We start from the raw sequence: 9,348 nt of genomic DNA on the forward strand, positions 1-9,348 counted from the left end.
CCCTGGGGAAGGAGCCTCCCGAGTGGCTGCCTCGGTATGCCTGGCCACCCCTCGCCGGACTGCAAGGGTGACTGGGTACGGCACCCTCCCAGGCCATCTGGGCGCTGGGTTGTCCCGGGCCATCTGGTCGCCTGGCTGAGCGACCAGATGGCCCTGCGGACCAGGTAACCAGATGGCCCTGTGGGCTGTGTGACCAGATGGCCGGCCTGCCGGACGGCTGGGTTAACTCCAACTTTTGTCCTTCACCAAAGTTCTGTAAGCCCCCACTATGTGGGGGCTTAATTGTCGAGAAAAAGTGGCTCCCCAGGCAGGCCGTTGGGGCGAGGACGTGGCCTGGGCTTAACCCTCCTTGGTTCCAGCCAAGGGTCCGGGTGCTGGGGACCGGGGGGTCCCCGGGGCCCGGGAAGGCTCTTCCCGGCCTGGCTTGGGTTCGGAAGCTAGGACCGGGCCCGGGCTTGTGCTCTGTCCGGCGGGCCCCGGGGTGCGGGAGCCTCCCATCCTGCAAGCCAGCCGAGAGTCTGGGTGCTGGGGGTCCACCGGGGCCAGTGGAGCCTCTCCCCGGCCTGGCTAGGGTTCGGAAGCTGGGACCGGGCCCGGGGCTCGTGCTGCGTCCCAGGGTCCCAGGCTGTAGGAGCCCCCCATCCTGGAAGCCAGCTGAGGGTCCGGGTGCTGGGGACGGAGTGTTCCACCGGGGCCCAGGGAGGCTCTCCCCGGCCTGGCTAGGGTTCGGAATATGGGACCAGGCCCGAGGCTAATGCTCCGTCCCAGGGTCCCAGGCGGTAGGAGCCCCCCATCCTGGAAGCCAGCCAAGGTTCCGGGCGCTGGGGACGGGGTGGTCCACCGGGGCCCGGGGAGGCTCTCCCCAGCCTGACTAGGGTTTGAAAGCTGAGGCCGGGCCCAGGGCTCGTGCTGCATCCCAGGGTGCGGGAGCCCCCCGTTCTGAAGCCTGCCAAGGGTCTGGGTGCTGGTGATGGGGGTCCACCGGGGCCCGGGGAGGCTCTCCCCGGCCTGGCTAGGGTTCGGAAGCTGGGACCGGGCCCGGGGCTCATGCTCCGTCTGGCGGGCACCGGGGTGCAGGAGCCCCCGTCCTGCAAGCCAGCCGAGGGTCTGGCCGCTGGGGAAGGGTGTCCACCGGGGCCCGGGGAGGCTCTCCCCAGCCTGGCTAGGGTTGGGAAGCTGGGACCGGGTCCGGGGCTCGTGCTCCGTCCGACGGGCCCCGGGCTGCGGGAGCCCCCCATCCTGCAAGCCAGCCGAGAGTCTGGGTGCTGGGGGTCCACCGGGGCCAGTGGAGCCTCTCCCCGGCCTGGCTAGGGTTCGGAAGCTGGGACCGGGCCCGGGGCTCGTGCTGCGTCCCAGGGTCCCAGGCTGTAGGAGCCCCCCATCCTGGAAGCCAGCTGAGGGTCCGGGTGCTGGGGACGGAGTGTTCCACCGGGGCCCAGGGAGGCTCTCCCCGGCCTGGCTAGGGTTCGGAATATGGGACCAGGCCCGAGGCTAATGCTCCGTCCCAGGGTCCCAGGCGGTAGGAGCCCCCCATCCTGGAAGCCAGCCAAGGTTCCGGGCGCTGGGGACGGGGTGGTCCACCGGGGCCCGGGGAGGCTCTCCCCAGCCTGACTAGGGTTTGAAAGCTGAGGCCGGGCCCAGGGCTCGTGCTGCATCCCAGGGTGCGGGAGCCCCCCGTTCTGAAGCCTGCCAAGGGTCTGGGTGCTGGTGATGGGGGTCCACCGGGGCCCGGGGAGGCTCTCCCCGGCCTGGCTAGGGTTCGGAAGCTGGGACCGGGCCCGGGGCTCATGCTCCGTCTGGCGGGCACCGGGGTGCAGGAGCCCCCGTCCTGCAAGCCAGCCGAGGGTCTGGCCGCTGGGGAAGGGTGTCCACCGGGGCCCGGCGAGGCTCTCCCCAGCCTGGCTAGGGTTGGGAAGCTGGGACCGGGTCCGGGGCTCGTGCTCCGTCCGACGGGCCCCGGGCTGCGGGAGCCCCCCGTCCTGCAAGCCAGCCGAGGGTCCGGGCACTGGGGACGGGGGTCCACCGGGGCCCGGGGAGGTTCTTCCCGGCCTGGCTGTTTTCAGAAGCAGGGACCGGGCTGGGCAGCAGGGATGGCTGGCTTTATCCGCTACGCTGGCAGAGGGGAGTTTTCTGCCCACCCTTAATTATCACCATTTCCATTATTAACACGACCTTAAACAAAGAAAGGGCTTGTGCGTGGCTTCCTTTAAAAGCCATTAGCGCGAGTATGGAATTCAACATTTTGTCAGCTCCCCCAATATAAAGGGTTACAAATGTCATGCTTACATGCAAGCTAACCCCCTGCTGCAGGTATGGACACCCTAGGTGGCAAGCCGCAAACTGAACTGTCTACAACTGTTTTTGCATTGCCACTGCAGATGGCTAATGTGAGTGATGTGTCTACACGGAGCTGCATACTGTCTAACAGCAGGGGAGCACTAAAGAAGACAAAATGTTTCTTAGTTTGAAGCGCTGACAATCAGGCCTCCATTATATGGCCAAAATCATGACTGTGTTTTTCTGCCAGTACCAATATATTACCCCCAGGATCCTTCAGTCCTTGTCCTATTCACTACATATGGTGATAAACATTATTCTGACAGAAAACAGAACAGAGGAATGATGGGACCCCTAACCCATCCCCTCCCAGTACTTAACCAGTACCTACCAAGAATTCTGCCTGTATTTTTTCTGTCTGCCGATAGATTGGCATGAGTGGGCTGGGTGCTGCCCTTTCTGCGGGATCCCGTCGGGCTGCTGGACTGTCCTCGGTGGTCTACCTGGTGCCTCTCGGCCTGCTGGGCTTGCCGGGTGGTGCGGATGTTGCCAGCCTGCCTTGTGTGGCTGGTGGGCCAGCACTCCCTATCTATTCAATGTTACAGAGCGTGTGTTCCCGGTGGCTGGTCTGGGTGGAAGACACGCTGCTGACGTAGAATGGCGGCTCTGGGGCTGAGCTGGTGGTGTCACTGGAGTGCCTGATGGCTGGTGTGGTGGATTGCCTGTTGCCCAGGAGCTGTGGTTGTGGAGTGGGCCTGGGCTGGCTGGTGGGGGCAGACTGTGTGGTGAGGAGTCTGCCTGCCCTGGGGGTGAGTACAGTGTTTTGCTTTCCTCTCCTCTTTTTTTTGCTTTTCCGGTAGCCAGGCGCAATATCTTACAGGCACGGTCATGGCCATTTGGAGCCCAGGCCTCCCTGCTACAAGGGTTCCTTTACCACCAGTGGGGATTAGGTGTCGTTATGTCGTCCTTTTGCACCTGACTCTACGCCAACTTCTTTTTCACTGAAATTATTAAATGGTACTGGATGACAGATATTATTTAACACACATTTGTGCCCTGGTTTTTTTCCTTTTCACCGTGAAGTGCCTCTTATATGGCCTTTCGCGGCTGCTGCCCTTGAGTGAGTGGCAGATCGGGAGATGTGCTGGTGGTGCCCCCCCTGGAGTGCTGTAGGCCAGTGTGGTTGTTTGCCTGCTACCCAGGTGCTGTGGTTAGTTGGGCACGCCTGGGCTGGCTGGTGGGGTTACTGGTGTGGCAGACAGTGTGGTCAGGAGTATGCCGGCCCCATGGTGAGTTCCATGTGGCAGTTTTCCTCTGCTTTCTTGGATATGACGCATGTATGTGGGCCCTCTGTGTGTTCCAATACTCTTGTGCTGTGCCTCTTCACTGGCTTTGCTTTGTGGCTACGCTTGGGTGGCTCAGGTCTGTTCTAAGGTTACCTCTGTTGTGCCTGGTTGCCGGTGGTCTGGAATTGGGGCGCATCAGGTGGGCTGTTGGGGCCATTTGTTTGGCAGGCAGTGCTGTCTGGAGTCTGCCGGTCCGAAGCAATGTCCTGTGTAGTGGTTTAAAATGCTCCTGCCCACTGGGAGCAGAGTTTTCATCTGTTTCTCTGCCTGTAGTGAAGCAGGAAGGGAAACAGATGAAAAGATTGCCCGGACCGCATGGAGCAGCATTTTTAGCTGCTCCCTGCAGGCAGGAGAAAAGCCGACTCTGGCTGGAGTTGGGGACTTGGCTGGGGCCACGTGAGTCTTGGGGCTCCCCTGTGGCTCACAACCATAGTGTGGTGGGTGTCTTGGGTGGGTACCCACACTTTGTTGGCCGGGCCCCGGGGATGTGGTCTCCGGAGGCCAAATCGCCCTGGAGCAGGGGCAATGTTGCCTTTTCTCCATTTGGAAATTGGGGATGGGTACCAGCGGTCAAAATCAGACGTAGGAGGCTTTGCATGCCCACCTCTCCATTGGAATGTTACAAGGCCCCGTAGATGGAGTCCCCGGTGCTGAAACTGGCCTGGGAAAGAGGTGATGTACCCCCTCCCATAAAAAAATGCACTGGGCCCCGGTGGAGGGTGTACCAAGGGCTAAAATTGGGCCATGGAGGAAATCTATGCCCATCTCCCACTCAAAATGTGCCAGGCCCTGGAAAATATGGTCCCTGGGGCAGAAATTGGTCAGGGGAAGGAGGCCGTGTTCTTCCCTCTCCCTAAAATATGTTGCCAGGGCTGGGAGATGGGGTCCCTGGGGCTAACAGTGGCCCATGGAGGAGGGCCATGTGCCCCCTTCCCCTAAAATATGTGCTGGGCCCTGGGAGATGGGGTCTCTGGGGCCAAAGCGGGCCGGGGAGGGGGCTGCAGGTTGGCTGCCATAGTGACCAACCCCTCCACTGTGCATAGGCAAAGTCTGTACGTGGTGTTGGGACATCACCAGCGTGGGGTTGGGTGCATAAGTGGGGGTTGTCTGCAGGGCCTGGCTACAGGCCAACCCTTGCAGCCAGCCCCCGCCATGCACGGCCCAAGCCTGTGCATGGTGGCAGTTGAATTAACATATGGTAATTAAATATTACGTTCCCTTAAAAAAAAACACTGAAAAAATCCAAGGGTAAAGGGAAGTTATAGTTAGAAAAACGCATTAAAAATCAGTTAATATTTACTGTAAAAAAGGTTACAAGGACATTATAGTTTGGAAAATGAATTAAAAAACCTTAGAAATTCACTGAAAAAAGCAAAGGTAACAGGGACGTTATAGTTAAGGTCAAATTTTACACCCACAAAACCATAGAAATTCAGCAGTTATAGTTATCTCAAGTAACTATAATTTGTGTCCTAATGTAACTATGACTCACTCCTTCACTATGCACTGATAATTACCCCACATCACTCATGACATCTTATAAGACATCATTGATAAAAAAAAATCACTGCTTCATTTCTACTGATATTATTGATTAGAAAAAAGTTAGACTGCAGCAGGAACCGCTGGCCAGAATTACACCAAATTTGGCAGAAAGGTAGCTTTTGTTTCGCAGATTACACTTCCTGTTATTTGTTGTAAATCCATTCAGTGGTTGTTGGGAAATGTAAGAAAATTAAAATTGGTATATCTGTGATCGAGGCTAATCTGCAAATAATAACGAGCTCAAGCAGAGAACTGTAGAGCTCTGATTGCCTGCCACCACTTCAACCAGGAAGTGTTGGCAGCCATCTTGGAACTTGGCTTCAGCCGAGTCCAAAAGAAAAGTGAGAAAAAGAAAAGGTGGCAGGGTAGGAATGCCCTGACCCCCAATCCTTGGGGTCCCAGAGGGACCCGGGCTGGGATAATAAGCATTTTTTTTTTAATTTTGCTTCTAATTTAAGAAATTTGTGAATTTACTGGAATTTGTTTTTTTGTTTAAAACAAGCTCAGTCTCCTGTGCTTGTTTTGAAAATGGCCCATGGATGGGCCCGGAACCACAGGCATTTTATAAAATAAAAGGAGGGGGGTGCATGGGGCCCCTCTCCTTAGGCTTTTTAATCCCCGGGGACCACCACCTCCCCGGGGCTTTAATAATAAAAAAGTAGAGGGGTACACAGGCCCATCTCCTGAGGCTTTATAAGCCCCAGGGACACCCACCTCCCCAGGGTAAACAAACATTGATGGGGAGCTGTGCGAACCCCTGAGCCCTAGGAACCACCTCCTGCCCAGGGCTAAATAACACAATTGACGGGCCCTGTGGACCCCCCGGGGACCACCACCTCCACAGGGCTTTAATTTGAAGAATTAGGTGTGGCGTTCAGACACCCCCGTGGCCATAGGATCACCACCTCCCTGGGGCTAATGTTAATAAGGAGCAGGGGGAGTGCAGACCGCCATGCCCCATTGATCACCACCTCCCTAGGGTTTTCTTTTTTTAAAGGAGCGGTGCCACACGTCCCCCCTCCTGGGCTGTTCTTGGTCCCCGGGATCACCACCTCCCTAGAGGAGCCAGGGCAAAAGAAGGAGGGGGCCCACGCGGCCACCCTCATGGAGCCATACATGGCCCTGGAGACTGCCAACCCCCAGGGCTGGCTCCTGCTATGTCCTGGGGTGCCCACTCATGGACATAGCTGTTTGATTTTGCTTGGCGGTAGCTAACAGCTCCTGACAAGTAAAAGCAACCACTACAGTTCTAGCGGGCAGGAGCTGTCAAAGTGCTCCTGCCTGTTGGAAATGGAAGGTTAATCTTTTTCCCTGCTCGCAGACATGAGACATGCAGGCAGAGAAAGAGATGCAACTATTGCTCCTGCGTGGAGGGTGCTGCCTTTCAAGTAGCTCCCTTCATGCAACAGCAATGTCAGCATTCCTGCCACAGCTCACCTCTCTTGACTATCACAATATACCTGCATGACTCATATCATTCCTCCCAAAATTTAGGAATGTAAATACGTCTTGTAACCTGACTTTTGACCATATGACATGCTGTTGGTAATAGCTAGCTGCAGCTGAAGTTCCCCAGTTTGTTTGAAAAGGCTAAATAGTTTTTACAAATGTTTTACCATGCATATGCAAGGTCAGGTTACAGACGCCACGGAAACATCCAGAAAATCTATCAGAATAAGCATCAAGCAACCGGCATAGATGACCTCAACGTGAACCTTCTGGAAGACAGCCCTCATCAAATGAATACCCTGCACCTCTTCCTTGCTGTAAGCAATTAAAATTAGGCCTGGGCGGTAAATTCCGTTCCACTCGCGGAATATGCAGAATTTGGGTCATTTTGTGTTCCGCGGAGAATGTGGAATTGGCAAAAATTACGCGATCCACAGTGTCGCGGAATTTTTTGCTTATTCGCGCTTTCAAAATTCGTGTTTGTGAGATATTTCTCCCCGAGCATGCAAACAACGTTCGCGAACAGGAAAAAATGATCGCGAACGGGTGGAACAAGCAATTCCGCGTGTTCGCGGAACTTTTGCATGCTCCTGGAGATTTTATACAGTTTCACTGAGCTTTGCGTAGCGCGAGTACGCAAATTCCGCCCACCCCTAATTAGAATGCAACCTTTGTGAACATTCTGAAGCATTTTTTAGTAGATAGCCTCATCAAATTAATCATCTGCACTTCCTTGTTATAAGCAATTAGAACGCAACCTTTGTGAACATTCTAAAGCAGTCTAGAAGGCAGCCTCATCAAGTTAATTATCTGCACCTGTTCCTTATTATTAGCACTTAGAATGCGACCTTAATGAACATTCTAAATTAGCCTTATTTAAAGATTGTCCACAATCCTTGCCTTTGCTTAGCCTCTTTGCCTGCCATTTACCTGTTTCCTGGCTTCCAGGACTCTGTCTTGCCGCCTCCTTTGTTCCTTCCACTTAGAAGGAACCGCAAGGTATGTCCCGCATCAGCCTCACACCTGGATGGAAAAACAATAAGAAAAGGAGAGATGCATTAACAGACTTGATTTCTCTACGCACTGAGCTCAGTCACAACATCGTGCTTGCAGGCAGGGTAACCAGTGTTTTTGTTCAATTTGTACTTTCTGTTGGCAGGGCTGTGCCAGAGAGGTCGTGGGTGAATCTAACCCCGTCCAAATTTGCTTGTGGGTTTGATGCTGAATTCATACTCACTACAGTTTCAGAACTTTGATGTAGGGGCCTCTACAGATTATCTAGAAAAACAAAAGACACCAAAACAAAAGGTTGCTTGAAATGTGAAAAGCTTTTGTGAGATGATACCTTAAGAGATATAGGTAAAACTAGACTAAAGCCTTAATATTTGCTTGTTTATAGCCACTATATCTGCTGGTCCCATTCATCAGACTGGAGTAAATGTCTGCTGCAGTGTTGCTGTTGAGTGGACAAGCCACAGCATCTTTTGACTCCACACGTTCTCTCCATCCCAACCCACTTCCCCCTGGGATTTTCTACCACAGCAATATCTACTCCTCTGAACCAAGGGCAAGTCTCGGGAGGATTTGGGAATTAGCGTCCCTGCCCCATTGAAATCACCTGGAATCCAGGTAGATAGCTTACGACAGAAGGCTAAGCCGTACACCTTACATTGTTTTCGGGCAGTGCCATGACTAAACAAGACCAAATATTCACAGACGATTTAGCACATGCCTTATAAGGGGACCTCAATGACACTAACAAACTGAGTTAATGCAGCAGTTGCAACTAGATCTGAAGAGGTTAAAAGCAGAAAATGCAACACTTAAGTAAGAATTGCAATGAGAGACTACACATTTCACACAATGGAGGGATACTAAACCTGAGGATAGTCTCCCAGTTTTGACCCAGCCTGTGTTTGGAGAACCATTTCAGAAAGAAGCGTTTGCAACTACTGACCAGAATCTGCATGTATTTGTCTCTACACCCAGTCCTCTGCCCTTAGCAGCTCAGAAACGCTTTCATGGCGACCGAACTAAATTTGCAGCCTTTATGAGTCAATGGCAATTAAATTTCCTATGCAAACCTCAGGCGTTCCACAAAGACGCTGCTAAAGTAGCATTTTTTAATCTCTTATTTGGGAGATGTATCTGCTAACTGGGCAATTCCTTTAATAGAAACAAACTATCCCCTTTTGTACAACTATTCTGCACAACTATTCTGCTTTTGAGGCTGCCATGACTAAGTTATTTGCAAAACATGTTTTTATCCAAGCAAGTGACAATGAGTTATTAAACCTACGACAAGGTCCTGCTGACTTTATCACTACTTTCAATTGACTGGTCATGAAACCACAATGACTGGAAGAGAAAAGAACATCCTTATTATATCGAGGTTAAAGAGATGACCTTAAAGATCCCCTCTCACACATCGTTGATCTGCCCGATGATTGTGCAGAATTTATTGATGTTGTGGTTAAGCTAGATCACCGATTGGGCAAGCAAAAGGGTGACCGATCTCTCAGTGACACCAAAGTAATTGTTCTCAAAACCGAGAAGAAGGAGTCAGACAGTAAGACTCTTGATAATTAACATATGCAGATAGGAGGTATAGGGGGTCCCCTATCTAATGAAGAAAAGGAATGTTGCCACAAATTAAGCCTATGTCTTCATTATGGCAAAGCAGGTCATTCGCTAGTGAATGTTCTGAAAAACCCAAAAAGACTAAGGCTGT

The sequence above is a fragment of the Triturus cristatus genome, chromosome 5_2 (genome assembly GCF_964204655.1).
Source record: "Triturus cristatus chromosome 5_2, aTriCri1.1, whole genome shotgun sequence".
Taxonomy (NCBI): domain Eukaryota; kingdom Metazoa; phylum Chordata; class Amphibia; order Caudata; family Salamandridae; genus Triturus; species Triturus cristatus.